General features: G+C 38.0%; 1 protein-coding gene across 6 annotated transcripts in view; it reads left to right on the forward strand.

The window, feature by feature from the left end:
• AUH (AU RNA binding methylglutaconyl-CoA hydratase) overlaps positions 1–20,935 on the forward strand; it is a 165,452-nt gene that overhangs the window by 78,308 nt on the left and 66,209 nt on the right. The gene's annotated exons all lie outside the window — the stretch shown is intronic.

The raw sequence follows: 20,935 nt of genomic DNA on the forward strand, positions 1-20,935 counted from the left end.
GCATCACATGCACGGTCACTCCCAGAGGAGGAGGGCTTCCCGGGCTTTGGTTCCGTTATCCTGTTTGTCTGTATAGCAGGACAAAGCCCGGGGTTAGTGGGCAGTCGGGATTTGGAGCTGAGGAGGTGTTGCTTATTCTGTCACTATTAAAATGATAGGTGAGTTGCTTCTGTTGGAAGACTCATTTAAAGAAGCACTTCTCCAGCATTGACAAATCTTGTATCACCCAATAAATCGGAAATGTTTCTTCTTTTGTCTGATGCAGAGAATTTGGAGATACTCATATTTTGTGAAGCTGTTCACTCAAAAAGTAGATTTCATTTAAGGATGTGCATATTGGTAATTTGTTAGTATCTGAATAAAATAATAGTAACAGTGTAGAAAATTGAAGGGCAGGGTTGAACACTTCAGGCATGTTTGTACCTAAATAGGTTAAAATGGTATATTTAACCTTATCATTATAAGAATATTCTGATGAGGTGTATAGGTAGGAATTAAAACATAAGTCAGTGAAATTGAAGACTACCCCATCAGTGTGTAAAACTCACTAAGTTTTCTACTTTGGTAATCCATGAAAATTCTTGTAGGTGAAAATATTTAATATCTACTTCTATGATGTCAACCTTTTTCACAGTGACTAAAACACTGAAAAAGGGATTTATAAGAAAATGTATCTAATTGAAAAGAATTACCAGATCACTAATATGTGAAATAAAAAGGTTTAGAAAAGTTGATACGATGTTTCTGAAAGCCTTTTAATAAGGAAACATTTATTTTTTTATTTAATTTTAATTTTATTTTATTAGTTTCAGGTGCACAAGACAAAGCAAAACTTAGACGTTTATCATTTATATCCCTCACACTGTGTGAACCCCCCGCCCCCATCCACTATCCCTCTGACATCGCACAGAGCCATTACAAGGAAACGTTTATTAGTAATTAGGATATAACTAATCCTAGAAGATAGTGACTGTAGTTGAATGGTGCTCCCCCCAAAAATTTGTCAGTCTGGAACCTGTGAATGTGACCTTATTTGGAAAAAGGGTCTTTGCAGATGTAATTAAGTTAAGGATCTTAAGATGAGATCATCCTGGATTATATGAATGAATCTTAAATCCAGTGACAAGGGTCCTTATACGAAGAAGAGACTCAGGAGAAACAGAGAGACAGCCATGTGAAGGCAGAGATTGGGGATATGCGATAATAGATCAAGGAAGACCAAGGGTCGCTGGCAGTCAGCAGAAGCAGGAGGCTCTCCCCCAGAGCCTGCAGAAGGAACCAGCCCTGCCCACACCTTGATTTTGGACGTCTGGCCTCCCGAACTATGAGAATTAAATTTCTGTTGTTTTAAGCCACCAAGTTTGTGGTAATTTTTACAGCAGTCCTAGGAAACAAGTACACTGGTTTTTTTATGCTTAAGTCATTTTTTGAACAGGGACTTAATTTGTGGCAGTGATAGGGGGTGGAAGGAGGAGGAACTTGAAAATCTGGATATTTACCATGTCCTGAATGTGAAATATTTTGTATTAAAACCATCAGAAGGTAGAACAGTTGTAGGAGAGTAGTGTTGGGTTTGATTAGATGAAAAAAGATTAAAGGATAACCGTATTTTGCTGTGTATAACGTGCTCCCATGTATAATGTGCACCCACGTTTTTGGCCCAAACTTTCAGGGAAAAAAACCTTTAGTTCTAATTTTCCACGGGATTTTCCAATAACTTTTTAAAAAATATCAGCTAGATTGCTAGCTCCCGCCTAAAGTGTATGAAGAGAAATGTTGCGCTGTTCACCCTGTGGTAATAATATCAACTCAGACTCACTCTGTGGACAACCAGACATCGCTCTTCGATTCATTTCGTTGAATTGTTGGCAGAAATTACTTTCGTTGCAAGTTTGTCGTAAGTTCAACAAAACCGATTATTGTATTCCAGGGTATTATTTTACATACGGATATAGTTATTGATTTCTAGAGATACACTTTTAACTCACAAGCATAAATAAAATAATTAAAAACATTTATATATAATAGATACGGAGTTAGTATTACCCATATATAATGTTCATCCTTATTTTTCCCTCACAAATTGGGGCAAAAAACTGCACGTATACATGGCAAAATATGGTATACTATAGGAATGAGGGCGATAGCGTTAGCTCCTTCTGTCTTCTCTTATGAGCTGTCTGTTTCATTTGAGATCAAGAAATTAGCATATTCTCCCCAATGTACTTAAGTTCTGTAGGGTCCTTCTCAATTGCATATCCATTAATCAGAATCAACTTTGTGTAAATTTGATTGAATTTGGATTATATATTCTCATGAATACAGTTATTTAAAAAATTTTTATTTAATAAATTTGTCAGAAAATTCAGAATGCTTTACCATTAATCGAAATGAAACTAGACCTCCCTATTTAGAGTTACTGCATATTTGATAAACACAAAAGAGTTAACCTGATGCTCCTGGTTGTCATAGTATTATCACTTCTGTCCTTTGTGATAATAGTTTACTGGGAAACAATCAAAACGTAGTATTTAGTTTTCTTTCTTTTTTTTGTTTACTTGAACTTGAGCCTGAATAACAGTATGATTATTTTTAAGTTACATTTTATAAATTTCCGTAAAATAAAACAAGTTAATTTAGAAAATGATTGTTTTAAAGAGAGAGTAATATTCCTAGTGAACATGAGTATTAATGGACCATTACTATAATACATTTTTTAGATTAGTTTTCTAAATTTTAGTTTTTATTAAGTAGATTGTCTACTGTGAAATGACTTAATGAAATAATTAATGAAAAGGAAGGTATAAAGGAATGTAAAAACATTAAAACCAAGTGAACTTCTTTAAATAGTATTATACAGATGTAATTTAAAAATGGAATGTAATTGACCATCATATACTTAAACCAGTACTTTTATTTGTAATTGTAATATATGTATATATTTGATTATAGATAAATTTAGAATACAAAATACAATGTTAATGATTTAAAGCTCTAGCCAATTTAACAATAATTAAAATTGTTATCCTAGGAACTTCCCACAATATTCTAAATTATGTTGGGGACTTTTGTACACTATGTAGCCCTACTCTGTTCTCTAGTATTTTCACCTTTGAGAAAGCAACTAAACTTCCAATCTTCCCAGCTGGGAGAACCCTCCAGGAATATATAGTAGAATTCTCTTTAGAAATAGCTCTTCAGAGAATAGTACCCTTTATAAGAACCAAATAACTCAAGTTCAGAAGATTAGGGTTTTTGTATTTGGCAGTTTAGAAATTTCTTTGTTTGCACACAAAATGGTGGCAGGTACCCTCCTTCTGGCCTTTGTTTTTTTTGTTGTTTTTTTTTTGTCTTTTCTACTGGAGCATTTGGGGTTTGTGTTGAGAAACCTCATTATAAGTAAGATGACTGTTAAGGCTTCAGTTTGGGTATATACCACTGTGAATGAGATGTCTAGTGTTTGCAGTGCTCAGTGGTTCTCTTTTATTCTTGCCAGCTTTTTATTTTGGCAATTTTCAAACTTTCGGAAATTTGAAAGGCAGTAAAATGAACCTCTTCATACCTGTCTTCAAGGTCTTTCCTCCCCAGACCCTTTTCCCACATCCCATCTTCCGCTCTCATATGCACATCCATTATTTTGCTGAACTATTTCAAAATAACAAGGTGAACCTTTAAATATTTCGGCATGCCTTTCCGAAGAATAAGAATGGACTGTTACATAACCACAGACTTATCACACTGAACAGTACATAATAACGTTAACATATTCAGATTTCCCCACGTGTTTCCAAATGTCTTTTTGTAGCTGTTTTTGTTTCGCTTTTCCAATGCAGGATCTAGTTAAGTGTCACACATCACATTTGGTTAGATCTTCCTTTTTTTTTTTTTTAAATCTGGACAAGTAATCCATCTCTCGTATAATTAATTTAAAAAATTCAGACCAGTTATCTTACAGAGGTTTGCATATTGTGGATTTGACAGAATTATCTCTTTGTGTTTGGGTTTAGATTAAAAAATTTTGCCAGGAATACTAAAGGGGCCATGTTTTGTGTTTCATTTTCATTTCATTCGATGGCACTTAATTTTAAGTTGTCCCACTTTGGGTGACGCTAACTTGGATCACTTCGCTAAGGTGGTGAGTAACTGTGGGTACACTCTCAGTATTCTCTTCATGGAACGTTTTCAGGAAAAGCATCTTTAATAATTATATTGGCATTGCCTCTTCCCAAAAGTAAAAAGGAAAAGAAGAAAATCAGAGACTCAGGTCTCATGGGACCAGGACAGGAGTCCCCCGTTATGTGTGTTTTCTTCTCTGCAGGGTGAGGGCATCGGAGCATCACTGCCAGCCTCACCCACCGTAGGTCGTATTTAGCAGCTAGGCAGGCCTGGGCGTGGTGTCAGGAACTCTGTTGTGAGGTGTGCCTGAAGTTATGACGGGCTGTGAAATCCTATGTGTGCGTTGTCCTGGACACAGTAGTCGTTTTGGAAAGTTTGGTGTATAACCTTTACTGAGATCCTCTTAGAATTTACATCAGAATCTGCACTTATTCCTTTGAATATCCTCAACAGTGACTCATCATCCTGTGAGGGTGAATTTGATTTTCATAAATAGCAAAAGACCTTTGTGTGCCAAATCTGATTAATAAGGTCATACTATTTTAGGAAGAAAAAAAGTGTAACAACAAAAACAAGACTGCTTTTTTAAGAGGCTTATGAAATGTCAAACATCTACCAGTGTTATAAATAGTGGACAGCACTGCTGGGTTTAGTGGACTGCTTCCTAAGCAACTTCTCTAAAGGGCAGCACTCACTCTGCTTGCTGAAGTCTGGTAGGGTTATTAACATACCTCACACTGCAGAGTCTCATTTCTTTATACTTTAAAATGTAATTCACTTCACTTTTTTACATCTACTCAGGGTGTTTTAGAAGTTAGTTGTTGGCTTTCCATTGTTGACAGGCCATTTTGTTAGTTGCTATGGAAGAAACATACGTATACATACATACATATACATGCATGCATGTAGACATACATATATACACATGCATATATGCATATACATATGTATAGTATACGCACATACATATGCGCATATACACGGGTACATGTATATATGCATACACATGCGTACGTATACGTATACACATACATATATGTACGCACACATACATATGTATATATATCTATGTATGACTGAGCAGTGCTCCCTTGGAATTGCCCATTTAAATCTGGTAGAAGAGATTAAGTGTGTACAACTATCGTAACTTCCCTATCATTATAAAGCTGCTGGAATTGAACAGGAATAAGGCAGTTTACAACTGGGAATTTTGAGTTTGAGAGCAGTGTGTGAATTCTGGCAGGTGTCAGCCTCAGTTTACAAGATGCGCTGGGTGGGTCCCTAGCACTTCTAACTTCCTCTTCTACAGCTGTGCGTGTGTTCTAGGCATCTATTCACTTAACTCAGCAAATATTTGTTGAGCCATGTGCTGGTGTAGACACTGGGCATACAGCAGTGAATAAACAAAGAAAGGTCTTTGTTGCCAAGAAGCTGGCATTCCAACAAAGGGGCAGTAGACATGGCAGATAAGTTGTGAATTTTGGTGGAAGTGCAGAGTACTATAGAAAACGAAATAGGACACGGGTTCTGAGGTGGGGTGGGATTTCCACTTAAAATAGGGGGTCAGAGGAAGCCTCATTGAGAAGGAAACATTGGAGTTAAGACTGATAGGAGTTGAGGAAATTAATCATACAGTTAGGAGGAAAAGCATTTCAGACCAAGGAACACCCAAGATGAAGGGCTAAGATGGGAGCATGCCTGGAACACAAACACACACACACCCCCTCCCGCACCCGTAGCAAATAGGAGGAGGAGAGTGATGGGAGACACTGTCAGAGAAGCGGTAGTGGAATCAGAGCACAGAGGGATTACAGCTTGTATCCTGAATGAGCAGGACCCACAGCAGATTGTCAGCAGAGATGCAATATGATCTTCGTCTTTGAAGGACCTGTCAGGGCAACATGCCAAGAGTGGACATCAGTAGGGCCAGGTTAGAGACAGGAGCTTATTTCTGCTGAGAGCCTGTGGCTGCAATTCAAGTGGAGTGTGGGGGGCCCTGGACTGGGACAGTGGTGCTGGGTGCCGTGGCTGTGGTTGGACTTGGACAGTCTCCTCACAGATTGGATGAGTCATGTAAAAGGGGGAAGTAAAGAATGACCCCAAGGATCCTGGCTGGAGTAACAGGAGTCCCCTTCACCTGAGCTGTGGAGTGCTATGAGAAGAGCAGGTTTGGAAGAGTCAGTGAGCAGCATTGTCTTGGACACGTTTGGTTACAAACCCAGGTTAAATATTTAAGTGCAGTAGTAATCAAGTAGACAGTTGTGCAGATGTGGAATTCAGGAGAGTGGTCTGGGCTGAAAATAAAAACGTGGAATTGGTGTTTTTCCTAGCATCCACTGGTCTGGGCCAAAAACCCAGAAATGGACATTGGCACAGACAGAACTCTAGGAGAACCCCTCTAGCTCTGGCTTAAGAAACTGGGAAATGAATTTCCTGGTAGCGACAGCAGTGGCAGCCAGGACACAAACACCCTAAATTCTTCAGTCAGGGCTACTGTTGTCTCAAGAGGGTGGGGGCAACTCCCCACTGCTTCTCTTTTTTCCTGTCCATCTACCGTTTGGCCTCGGACATGGGCATAACTGGCGTACAGGACACAGCAAGACAAATACAACCCCAGGTTCTAGCCAGAGGACCAGGAAAAGGGGGAGCCAGCAAGTACCAGGGAGGTGGTGAGGAGTGAGGAGATCAGGAAGGGACCCCATAAAACCATCTGTGAACTGCTGGACTCACTCCTGTTCTGAGAACGTGTGCTCTGATGCAAACAGCACACCAAACATGTTGGGAATTTGAACCAAGAGATGGACCACTGCCCAGATCTGAGACTGGCCAGAGGCCTCAAAAACGTAGCTGACACTGAAACCACAGTCCACAGAAGGCCGGTTGGAATGTGCAGCCTTATTACAACCAAGTGGACTGAATGCTAAAACAAGTGTCCAGGCCAAATTACTCAGCATTAGAAGAACCCGAGAGTCTCAACTTGTGTGGGAGAAGGGGATCAACAGATGCCATCCAACATGACAGATGTTGGAATTATCTGAGAAATATTTTAAAGCAACCATTAAAAAAATGCCCCAAGAGGTAAAGGTAAACTGTTCCAGTCGCCCCTTCTTCACCTTGTTGGTAAGGGAGGGATTCCCCCCCCCCAGATATCTGGGGATGGCCAGACACCTGACACCTGTCATTGGACAGATGTGACCGATAGTCCTTACTCGGTCACATATACTCACCCAGCAGAGGACACCACAAGCCCCACAGGTTGTGCCCAGGAATAGAGGGACAGAACAGGCTGTGGGTGGCAGGTTGGCAGTGATAAGAGGTTGGGGTGCTCCCTGGTGCCTTTGGGAGGATGTGATTGGCTTGTTTGAATAATTCCATCTGGCAGGGAAATGGAATCCACTCCCCAGGGGTAAGTGGGCACTGCGCCCGGTCTAGAGGAGGAGGGTTGTTTGTCTAGGGGACCCTCCCTAAGTGGGGAGGGGAACTTCTGGTCAGGCCAGGTGTGGTTCACGTTGTGTTCTTGGATATTAGGCAGCACGAGATATTGAGTCTTCCTTTTTTAGGCCTTATACCACATGGAACAAATGGAAATACAGAAAGTTTCAAAAAAATAAAAGATATAAAAAGTATCCACTAGTAGAACTTTTAGGACTGAAAAGTACAATAACAAACATAAAAACACTGGATGGAATGAATTGCCAAATAGATGACAGAAGAATGTGAGTTAATTTGAAGATGGGTCAATAGGAATGATCGGTCTGAGTAACAAACAAAAAAGACTGAATGAATGAACGTCAGAGACCTATGGGACAGTACTGAAATGATTAACATTTCTGTCACAAGAGTCCTGGAAGGAAAGGAGAAACAGTGTGATTCATAAAAAATATATATTTGAAGCAACAGTGGCTGAAGACTTCATAAATTTGGTTAAAGACATAAACATAAGGATTTAAGAAGTTGAGTGAACCCAAACAAGGTAAGCCCAAAGAAATCCATGACCTAACACACCGTAACCAAACTGCTTAAAACAAAAGACCTCCCCCTCAAAAAAAGTTCTTGAAAGTCAGAGGAAAATAACACATTATTTATAGTGAAACAGTAATTTGAGCTACTAGATTCCTCCTCAGAAGCAGTGGAGTCCAGAAATAAGTGGAACAGCATTTTAAAAGGAAAGAACTGCCAACCTGGAATTCTGTATTAAGAAAAAATGTCCTTTAGGAATGAAGGTGAAATAAGGACATTCTCAGATTAAGGAAAACTAAGAATTTATTGCCTGCAAACCCAGGGTGGTGTTGGTCAAAGGATAGCTCATTGATCAATGGAACACAACAGAATCCCAAGATAGACCCTTACAAATATGTTCAGTTGATATTTGACAAAACTACACCAGCAATTCAGTAGAAAAAGTATGGTGTTGTAAAAGTTTGGACTTTCATATGCAAAAAATAAAAAAAGAACTTCAACCTAAACCTCATAATTTGTACCAAAATTAACTCAAAATATACATTTAAATATGAAATGTAAAACTTTATAAATCTTTGAAGCTTCTTTATTGGTGAAGCCAGAAATGTCTCCTTCCCAGAGTTTGGGGCCACAGGGCAGGTACGCCTTCAGGCAGTATTACTGAATGTGTGAATTCCTGCTCCTGGAGGAGGTAGAATGAAACCAACTTCAGAGTGGTTACACAGAGTAACTCAGGAGAATTACTCGTACAGGAATACTTTATTTACTTCAACTGTCTTCATTAAAATTTGCTTTATTGCTTTATATAGCCAAATCATAAAGTAGTAGAATTGAATTAATCAGTGATTTTGATTCTGAGTACTTTAATTTCCTCCTTATGACCTCAGGTTGATATTAGTGTCTCTTGATCTTATTTTTTTAATAACTACTAACTTGATATTTTAAGAAACGGATTATTTATTTTGTGAGTAGCATATTTCCTGTTGTCCAGGTGTAATCAAGATAGTCCTATGCATTTGAATGTTCTATAGTGTTTACCTTATATCAAGTTAAATAACTAGTTTTAAGAATCACTTGAATGGAGCAGTGTAGAAAGCAGGTGTCTGAGAGCAATTAAATGAAAATATGTAAAAAGGTCATAAAGGAAGGTAAGTGAATTCTGCCTATGTAAATGAGGAGGATTGGCAGTTTGTTTTTGGTGTCTTTTAAAAATAAAACTGAAATTTCTTTTCACAAATCACCCATTTTGTTGACTGGTTTTTGAATCTCGCCTGTAATGTACAAACCATTCAGACTCCCCCTTAGTACATGCCCCCCCAAGCATTTTATCCTACAACCTACCTGTCCCTTCTAATGGTAACAGGAAAGCTCATTTAGAGCAGTGTTAAGTTCCATTCTTTTCACTTACACTGAACACTCACTCACTCAGCAGTGGTGTTTGTGAGTGAATGGCTGGTGGATGAGCAGCTAACTGCCTGTGGGCAGTCTTGGTTCAGGGAAGAGCTCTGGGCTGAGCCTCTCTCGCCTGGAATCCTGCCTCCCTCACTAAACTGCATTTCGTTGGCAAGTTATTTCTGCCCTTTCTTTCTCCTTTTCTTCTTTTGTAAGGTGATGATAATAATGTCTTGACCAGAGAGCTGTTGTGAGAATTGGCGAGGATAGTACTCATACTTACAGCATTAGCTGGCACATTTTCAGGACTGACACTCTAGTATTATTCGTGTTGTTACTGAGTGTTTGCTGTTCCATTCATCTCCTTGTTTATCTTGATACCAATACCTTACTGTCTTGATTACTTGCAGCATTAAAAATAAATCTTGAAATGAGGTATATTGTTCGTCCTCTTACTTGTTGATCAAAGTTATTTTTTTTCTAATGTAGATCTTTTGCGTTTTCATATGAATCGGTATGTTAGTTTCTACAGAAAAAGTCCTCTGCTGGGATTTTGAGTGAGATTACATTCAATCTGTAGATCAGTTTGTGGAGATTTGTTATCTTGGCATTGACTCTTCAGACCCATGAGCACAGTATATCTCTTTATTTTGTTAGGTCTTTAATTTCTCTAGGTAATTAAAAAATACTCTGTTTGGCAGAATGTTCTATAAATGTGAGTTAAATTAAGTTGGCCGATAGTGTTCAGTTCTTCTATATCTTTACTCGTTTTTTTCCTATTTGTTCTATCAGTTATTGAGAGACAGGAATTTAAACCTCCAACTGTAATTACGAATTTTTCTGTTTCTCTTTTCAGTTCTATTGCTTCATGTATATCCAGGCTGTGGTGCGTAAATATTTAGTTTTGTCATGTCTTATGATGGATTGAACTCTGTATCATTTTAAAATATTATTTTTTATCCCTGGTAATATTCTTTGCTGTGAAATCTATGCCTGATTTTTATGTAGCTACTCCAGCTTTCTTTTGATTATTGTTAGCTCTGTATATTCTTTCCTATTCTCTTATTTTTAATTTATTTATGTCTTTTTAAAGTTATGTTTTAGTAGGCAACATATTGTTGGGTCTTAACTTTTTTATCCTATCTCAACAGTTGCTTCTTTTAATTGGAGTATTCATACTATTTACATTTAATGTGATGATGATACTCTTACATATAAATCTTTCATTTTCTTGTTTTCTATTTGTATTTATTTTTGTTCCCCTTTTCCCTTTTTTGGGCCATTTGGATTGAGTATTTTTTATGATGTTGTTTTATCTCCTTGTAGACTTATTCACTATTACTCTGTTACTGTATTGATTGCTTTAGGGCATCTACTGTACGTCTTTCATTATGATAGTCAACCATCACGTGATAAATTATTTCACATATAAGAATTTATACTAAGTACTTTTATTTTTCCTCTGACCTTTGTCCTGTTGTTACGCACTTTGTATTACAATGCTACAAACCCACACTACATGATTAATTCATTACTTTTGTTAAATAATCGATTATTCTTTAAAGAGATTTAAGCAATTAGGAAAATATCTTCTATATTTACCTGTGTGTTTACTTTCAGTGCTTTTATTTCTTTGAGTGGATCCATACTTCCCTATCTGTTAAAGTTCCCTTCTCTAGGGGAACTTCCTTCAACATTTCTGTAATGCATGTCTGCTGCTGTCCTTAGGCTTTTGAATATCCGAAAAAGTCTTTATTTTACTTCTGTATTTGAAATCTTTTTTGCTGGGTATAGAATTCTTAGTTGGCATTTATTTATCTTTTAGGACATTAAAGATGTTGTTCCACTGACTTCTTAGTTGAATTTTTTTTTTTTTTGACGGGGAATCTACTGTCATCCTTGTTCTTTGTTTATAACATGTTTTTTCCTAGAGCTGCTTTAAGATTTTTCTCTTTATAATTGGTTTTGAGCAGTTTGAATTATGATGTTTCTTGGTGTAATTTTCTTCATGGTTCTTTCATTTGGTGGTTATTGAACTGCTTCAATTTCTCCTCCTTTCAGGTGCTCTTTCCCTGGAGTTGAGTTTCCTCACATGCACACTGTGTTTTCCTGAAAACAAGACCTAGCTGGACAATCAGCTCTAATGCGTCTTTTGGACCAAAAATTAATATAAGACCGGGTCTTATGTTATATTATATAAGACCCGGTCTCATATTATATTATGTAAGACTGGGTCTTATATTACAGTAAAATAAGACTGGTTCTTATATTAATTTTTGCTCCAAAAGATGCATTAGAGCTGATTGCCCGGCTAGGTCTTATTCTCGGGGAAGCACAGTAGTAGCCAGCTCTCTGCTGCACACTTAAGAGGGACCCTCTTCAGGTTTGTGGAGTCTTGTCTCTGTCCTGCACACTCTCATTACCTGGATCTCTCTGGGCTTCAACTGACAGGTGTACTGGACTTGGCTTGGTTCTGCTTCTCTGTGTTGTGTCCTGGAAACTCTCTGGACCATAAGTGTGGGCATTTGCAGGCCCCCCCCTTTCTGTCATCATTGTTCTTTGGTGACTCATGTCCAGTATCATGAAAACATTTTCTGGGTATTTAGGAAAGAAGGCAAGTCCGGTCTTTGCTATCTTACATTGGCTGAAAGAGGAAGCCTGTGATTTCTTAAATGAATCTGTCCTTCACTTGCATTATTTTAAAGTTATTTTTTTATTGAAAAAACAATTGACATACGATATTATTTCCAGGAATACAATATAATGAATTATATATAGTTAATTCATCACCACACATAGTTATAATTTTTCTTCTTCTGATGGGAACTTGTATGGTTTTTTTCTCTTAGCAACTTTCAGATATACAATACAGTATTAACTGTAGTCACCATACTGTGCATTATGTCCCAAGACCGTATTTTTTTTAGGATTCCACATACAAGTGAGATTATACAGTATATGTCTTTCTGGGTCTGACCATTTCACTTAGCGTAATGCCTTCAAGGTCCGTCCATATTGTAGCAAATGACAGGATTTTCTCTTTTTATGGCTTAATGATAGTCCATTACACACGCACACACACACATTTCTTTATTCACGTATCCATCATTGGACACTTAGGTTGTTTTCATGTCTTTGGCTATTGTAAATTATGCTTTACTGAACTGCGAATATAGGATAGCATATATCTTTTCAAGTTAGTGTCCTCATTTCCTTCAGATGAATACCAAGAAGTGGAATTGCTGGGTCATAAGGTAGTTCTTTTAATTTTTTGAGGAATGCCCATACTGTTTTCCGTAGTGGCTGCACCAGTTTACATTCTTGCCAACAGTGCAGAAGGGTCCCATTTTCTCCACCTCATCGCCAACACTTGTTACTTCTTGTCTTTTTGATAATAGCCATTCTAATATGTGTGAGGTGATATTTCATTGTGGTTTTTATTTGCATTTCCCTGATGATTAGTGACGTTGAACATGTTTTCATGTACCTGTTGGCTATCTGTGTGAGTTCTTTATATATTTTAGATTTTAACTCCTGTCATATATGATTTCCAAATATTTTCTTCGTTCCGTAGGTTGCCTTTTCATTTTGTTGATGGTTTCCTTTTTGTGCAGAAGCTTTGTAGTTTGATGGAGTCCCTCTTGTTTACTTTTGCTTTTGCTTTTGGTGTCAAATCCAAAAAATCACTGCCAAGATCAATATCAAGGAGCTTACCAGTTTGTTTTCTTCTAGGAGTTTTATGTTTTCAGGTTTTGCTATCAAGTCTTTAACCCATTTTGAACTGATTTTTGCTTAATGGCATAAGATAGTGGTCCTGTTTCATTATTTTGCATGTGGCTGTCCAGTTTTCTCAACACCGTTTATTAAAGAAACAATTTTTCCCCCTTGTGTATACTTGGCTCCTTTATCATAAAGTAATTGACCATATAGACGTAGGTTTATTTCTGGGCTTTCTAGTGTGTTCCATTGGACTATATGTCTGTTTCTATGCTAATACTAGACTGTTTTAATTAAGTATAGCTTTGTAATATTATTTGAAATGTTGTATAATTTGTAATATAATTGTGATGCCTCTAGCTTGTTCTTAAGATTGCTTTGTCAAATTTTAGAATTGCTTGTTCTGTTTCTGTAAAAAATGCTGTTGGCACTCGATATCTTTGATTGGAAATTTAGTCCATATATGTTTAGAGTAATTAATTGATCGTTATGTACTTATTGCCATTTTGTTAATTATTTTCTGGCTGTTTTATAATCCCTTTTTCTTTCTCTTGCTCTCTTTGTGATTCAGTGATTTTCTGTAGTGGTATGCTTAGAATTTTTTTCTCTTTATCTTTAGTATATCTACTATAGATTTTTGCTTTTTGGTTACCATGAGGCTTACATACAACACCTTTTATTTGTAACAGCTTCTTTTATGTTTGTAACAACTTAAGTTCAGATGTATTGTAGAGCTTTACATTTTTACTCCTCCAGTGTTTTATGCTTTTGATGTCACATTTTATGTCTTTTTATCTTGTGTATCTGTTCACAAATTATTGTAGTTATAGTTATTTTTAATACGTGTGTCTTTTAAGCTTTATAGTAGCTTTATAAATGATTAACCCACCACCTATACAGCATTAGGTTATTTTGAATTTTACTATATGGATACCTTTACCAGTGAGATTTATACTTTTGTTTTTCGTTGTTACTAATTTGTGCTTTTTCATCTCAGCTTAAAGATGTTTCTCTAACATATTTTGTAGGGCCCATCTAATGGTGATGAATTCCTTCAGCTTTTGCTCGTCTGGAAAACGCTTTATTTCCTTCAATTCTGAAGGGAAACTGCCAGGTAGTCTTTTTGGCCGGACGTTTTTCTTTTAAGCACTTTGAATATATCATGCCACTCCCTTCTGGCCTGCAAAGTTTCTGCCAGAAAAATCTGCTCATGGTCTTATGGGGGTTCCTGTGTGTGTAATAAATTGTTTTTCTCTTGCTGCTTTTGAGATTTTTCTCCTTGTTTTTAACTTTTGACACTTTAATTATAATATGCCTCGGTGTGGGTCCTTTAGGGTTTATCTTATTTAGAACTCTGTGAGCTTCTTGGATCTTGATGTCTTTTTATCTTCCGGGTCAGGGACATTTTCAACCATTATTTCTTCAAATAAGTGTTCTGCCTCTTTCCTTCTTCTCCTCCTGGGTGCTGTGTAGTGCAAAAATTGGTCAGCTTGATGCTGTCCCATGAGTCTCTTAATCTTCTTCACTCTTTTTCCTTGTTGCTGCCCTCACTGGACGAGTCCACTGCCCTGTCTTCGAGTTCACTGGCCCTTTCTTCTCTGTAGTCTGTTGTTGAACCCCTCCATTGTATTTTTCAGTGCAGTTAGTGTATTCTTCAACTCCGTGACTTCAGTTTGGTGCCTTCTTATGTTTTCTGTCTCTTTGTTGAAATTGTCACTTTGTTCATGCATTCTTCTCCTGTCCTCTGAGCATTTTTATGATCATTATTTTGAACTATGTATCAGGTGAATCACTGGTCTTTATTACATTGAGATCTTTTTCTGAGGTTTTATCTTTTTTGGGGGAGGGGGATGTATTCCTCTCTTTCATCATTTTCCTTTCCTCTCTTTGTTGGGTTTTATGCGTTAGATAAAACAGACGCCTCTCCCAGTCTTGGAGATGAGCCTCATCCTTCATCTCGGTCCGAGCTGTCAGTTGTCTCCTAAACTTTTGTTTTTGGCCAAGAAGCCTACTTTATTCTTAGTAGTTGAAGGTGTGCCAAGATGCGTTATGGCCCGAAGGGGAGGGTCTTAGTCAGCTCATGGATTGGAAGCCCAACCCTCAGGGAGCAGCTTTTGAAAGGTGGAAATATGTCTCTTTCAGGGGAGATGGACGTTTCTGTCTGCTCTCTGTCTGCTGAGTTCTGGGGTGATAGGCAGGTAAGAACTGTTTCTATGTTTGCTCCTGTCCTGTTGAGCCCATTAACACAAGCCCAGCTGGGCAACAGAGCCAGGCTGTCAAGAGATTTACCCTCTAGTTAGCAGCCCCAAATCTGCGGTGCTTTCTAGGAGACACCAGCGACCTGGAGCAGGGAAGGTGGAATGTGAAGAGGTTGCCCTCTGGCCTCCTTGTCTCTGGAGAGGATTGTAGTCAGCCCCTTGATGTGTGTTGCATTAGAAGCTGCTCCTTAGGCCACAGCTAGAAAGATCAGTTAATAGGTCTCTTTCACAGCGATATTGGACCTTTCAGTCTGTTGCTTCTTCACTGTGTCATGGGGTGTTGCTGGTTAAGAACTCTTTATTACAGTCCTGTGGGACTTGGGAACAAGCCCTGCTGGCCACTAGAGTCAGGTGATCAGGTGGTGTTTCCTGGGAAGCAACTGCAAAACTCGGGGTGCACAAGCCCGTTTCTGGAAGACACTGGTGACTTGAGCGAGGCAGTGAGAGCACCCTCTGGCCTCAGCAGTCTTTGGAGAGTGTATTTTAGTTAAGTCCCTAGATTTTGGTGAATTAGATGCTTGCCTCTTGGGCTGAAGCTTTAAGATAAGCAAGTCGGCCTCTTTCTCGGAAGGACTGGGCGCTTTTCATCTGCTGCCTATGCACTGGGCCCTGGAGGGAGCCAAGGGAGTATGTGCAAGCCCTTGTTCCCAGGTCACTCTACTCTTGTGGGTCTCGTGTCCAGGAACCCTGTTGACTTTCAAAATTAGACATTTTGGGTTTTCATTTCTCAGGGGCAGGGCTTAAAAGTTGGGGTTCATGATACAAGGTTTAAACCCTTTGCTCCACAGGGAGAAGGTTGGAGTTGTGAGTTCTCTCCCAATTGTGTGTCGCCACACTGTGGGTGGGGTTTATGTGAGACATGTCTCAGCTTCCACTACCCATTTTGATGTGGGTTTTTTCTCATTTGTTCAATGTGTAGGGGTTGCTCAGCTAGTTTTTAGGTTTCTGTCAGAGGAAATTGTTCTGTATTTAGCTGTAGATTTGGTGTGTCTGTGTAAGGAGGTGAGTTCTGGACTTTTCTATGTTGCCATCCTGAACTGAAACTTAGCTGCATTATTTTTGTCAGATCCTTGGTAGCTTAATCAGAAAAGTTCTCTTACACCCACTGATTGTTTTTATTTTTCCACTCTCTGAGCTTTCACCAAACTGCTTCCAGGATCTGTTACCCACAGCCTTAAGAATACCAGTCTTAGAAGGCATTTGGCATTGGTGTTTCCTTTGAAACAGATTTGCCAGCTCTTACAGTTTTTCTTCCTCAGGGGTGAGCCCTGGTGTCAGGAGGGGTAGAGCTGAACAGTGTCCGGTCACATCTACATTTCTTGTCTTTGTGTGTGAAATTGGCTTTTATTAAATAAGCTTTTTCCTGAATATAGGATTGCACTGCTTAGTTAGAATGTGTCTTTATAGTCATATGTCTCATCTTTCCCTTTTGATTTCCATTTTATAGTAGTAATTGGTGCTTATACTTTTGGACCCTTGTGACCACTGGTCAGTGCAGCCTTTTCTGATATCCCTGTTGTGTGATCCAATTGCATGTAGCCAGTTGCCAGCAGCCAGTTCTGTTCTCTCCTTGACTTCTTCTCCCTTCTGCTGTCTCTTTCCTGGGATGTCACCATTAGAAAATCACGTGCTTCCTCCACCATGCTTCCTCCAGTAGGGAAAACCCTACCCCCAGAACCCACGTCCCCTTGAGGAAGTCTCTGTAAAAGCTATTATAACCTCAGTTAATAAGAAAGTAATGGTTAATTTAAAATTGAACTCCCAGAGCATTCGAACACAAAAGTAATGCTATTTTTTAAAGGAAAACATATCAACACTAATAATGTATGATTAGAAATACAAAGTAATAATGGGAGACAGTTTTGAGGAACTCTAAAATTGAATTAAACTTTTAGTAATTAACGAATTTCTTAAAAGTAGTTGTTTATGTTGTCTTATGTTACTTGATTTTGATGCAAGCAATATGGAAATATTAGTCCCAATAAGTGATTCTTGTTAATAATTTGATGTCTATCATTTCATATTTTAAAATGCATCTACCCATATATTAATATAGATATACACAGATTTTTTTTCTCTAAAAATATCCTATTATACGCTCTCTTCTGTGACTTGCTGTTTTTGATTTAATGGTATATTTTAGCTCTCTCACTGTCTTGTCTAATTTATAACACTAGTAAAAAAAAAACTTTGGTATTTCACTGTAAAGCATTCCCCTGACCTTTACTTTGAGATATATATCCATAATTCCATAATATCTTCACATATTGATAATATTGAATGTTTTGATACTTGAATTATTTAGATATATTTTCTATTATTGAAAGATTCTAGCTTTGTTACGATATGTAACTATGTTTCATAGGCCCAGTTGTCTTCTAGACTTGTTTCTTGCCTTATCTCTTCTAAAAGTAATTGTTCTTGACTCTTGGTGCGTGTGTTGTGCCAGGTTTTGTTTCCATGGTTCTATGTACAGGTTTAGTATTTCTTTAAGTTTTTATGTACATGTAATATAGATACTTTTAAAAGAAGTTTTGTGGTTTATTACTTGCATTTTGTTTTTTGGATGTGACATTGGCAGAATTAGCCTATTATCTTTATGTAGTTTCTCAAAAACAGTCTTGGTCTACGGGTGTGGTATAATTGTGAATATTAGGCAATTATTAGATGTTGAAAATAATTTCTTAATTCTGCTGATCCTTAATTTTTTCCAAATTTTGAAAATATGAATAACATTTTGAGAACTAGCATTAACTTATGAGGTTATGTAAAGGAAATTCATATTTGATACTGACTCTATTATTTTTGTCCTTGCATGGAAAATTTATTACATTTTTTTAAAAGCATGAAGCTGTGCTTTAGGAAGCTATTTTGGTACTAGGCTCAAGGGACAGATTGCTATTTCTTTCCCACCCTAATAAAACTAGGTCACTGGCTTTTGGCACATTGCCATGATGTGAAATTTATTTGATGTTTGAGTGTGCCATCTAGAAATAGGGATACTATGTTAGCAAGGCCACTTTTCATTTCATGAACATAATTTCCAGTGCCCTGGAATGAATTTACTCCATGACCTGTTAATAATTACACTTTGGTCATGAGCGTTTCAGAGGCAGAGGAATTGTGTCACTGTGTTAGATAAGTTACAGGGTTTCTGTTCAGTTTGGATGTTTGGCCTGGTAAAGTTGCTGATGTCTTATGAAAACCAAGGAACTATATATTAAGCACATTTTTATCTGATGCCATGATAGAGTTCTCTGGCTCAAGTGGTTGAGAATACTCATATAATATATGTGTTTTTAAATTCTGTTTTACTGTGGCCAACTTTAAACATGATCAGGAAAGTTCCCTGTTCCACTCACCACCAAGAAGCAAGTAGTTGAAAAAATAGAGAATAACCATAGGACTCCTCTAAAATTAGTTACCTGTAAGTTCTAAAATACACACTATTTAAAATGTGCTAATTTGAAATCAGCCATGTTTCATTTCAGTGTTTCAGAAAGAGATTGAGAAAATATGAACTATTATCAAACCACTGACCTTGCTGAGTGTGGGGCCTGGAGCAGGCTGAGTCTCTGCTCTGTAGACCCGGGAAAGTGACTTGCCTCTCTGTGCTGCTGTCTCCCAGTCTGTCGAAGGGGATGTTAGTCATGAGTATTTTATAATGGCATTGTGAGGATAAAAGGAGTAAATGGCCATGTACTTTCAAAGGGTTCTGGTACATAAGAAGCACTTGATACGTTCTATAGTTCCTCATCATGTTATCCGTGTCATATTTGTGTTTGTCATATAAATGTCCTTTATTCTCTTCTGCTACCCCCTACCCCTTCCTTGCCAAATAAATCGTCACTCTATTTTGTGTGTTTAGAGGTACCTGCTTCTGTTTAACTCCTCCAAGAGGGCAAATTTGGGAACAGCATCAATTTGACCTGCTCGGGAAGTGTTGCTGGGAAGATTGGCCATAGAGGCTAGCGTAATTGAGCAGGAGGTTTTCTGAATTATAGAATTAAAGGGTAAAGCTTGGTAAGGCAGTTTTGTGGACTTGCATTATTTTCTATGCTTCAGTTTCATATATTTTTCTGTTTATTAGATGTCTTTCTTTGCATTATCTAAAGTCTACTTTCATATTATTATTAACTTGCATAGTGATTTACTTAATATGGATTAAGTATGTTACTTTTCAGAAATATAAATTGAATTGTCAGTCTAATATTTTATTCTCCCTTAGTTTTCGTACATTTGACTTTGCAATTATAAAATTTTTGTTAAATTTTTTTGTAAGTTTCACAGCTATTGAGAATTCGGTAGAAAATAAGTACTGTAAAATCTGAAAGGCTTCGAGTTTTTTAACTGTATTAAGATCATGCTATTTACTATTGAAATATGAAGTTACAGCATCTTGTCTTCCCCTTTACAAGTTGTTAAAAGGTAAAGTGAGGAATATTAAAATTTTTAAGAGTTTATTTGAGCAGAAATCATTTAAATCGGGTGGCACCAAGCCAGAAGTGCTCAGGAGCCCTCACCGACAGGACTCTGCAGAGAAAAGGTAGAGGCAAAGTGAGGAAGTTCTTGTTGTCCATAGATGGCTTCAAGCCTGGTTGTCTGTTTGCGGTTTACTGTCCTCAGTGTTCTGATTTCATGACCTTGCTGCAGTTCCAGGCCTGGCTTTGGTTTGATTACTTAGGCCGCCAAGGCATTAGAGACCCTTCAGCGTTGTGGTGTCTTTCTTTCATTAATGTGACACAGTGCCGTGTTTCCCCAAAAATAAGATCTAACTGGAAAATAAGCCCTAGCATGATTTTTCAGGGTGACATCCCCTGAACATAAGCCCTAATGCGTCTTTTGGAGCAAACTTAATATAAGGCCCGGTCTTATGTTCGGGGAAACATGTATATCTCTGCTGGGGTGGTCATCTCCCTGTGGCCTCTGCGCTGCGATCACTGGCAGGGAAGGGCTGGTCCATTTTGTTGGCTCTTGTGTCTGCAGCGTCTAGCCCAGTGTTTGTGAGGTGATAGGTGCTTATCGGTAAATGTTCCTGGAAAGAAACCAGTTGTTTTTGTTTAAATGAGGTATTTTCTAGAATTTTTAGGTTCACGCCCCAACATTATGTTTACATGTTTTCTGGAGTAGTTTCTGCTGAATAATAGTGTTTAGCTCCTTTGTATTCTGTTTCTGTGGCTGCTGCTGTTGTAGTTGTTTTGTCCTACTAGTTACATTTCAGTGCCCTTTGGGGACAGATTCTTCGGATTCCAGGGAGCATGTAAAAACTGTTTCCCTGCTCTGAGTAACACAGGCTTTGAGAGGGCTTCCGGTACCCATTGAGCCTAAGGAGGCTGAAGAAGAAAGGGACAGATTGTTTTTCTTAAACTCCAGCATACTGGGCCCGCCTTTTCACACCTCAGAGGAGAGAGACAAGAAAGTAGATTAAGCTTTAGGACTTATTTGTGTTTTGTGACTGCACAAAATTAAAGTTGCACAAAGAACCAGAGTGT

This window comes from Rhinolophus sinicus, linkage group LG04, assembly GCF_036562045.2.
Source record: "Rhinolophus sinicus isolate RSC01 linkage group LG04, ASM3656204v1, whole genome shotgun sequence".
Lineage (NCBI taxonomy): Eukaryota > Metazoa > Chordata > Mammalia > Chiroptera > Rhinolophidae > Rhinolophus > Rhinolophus sinicus.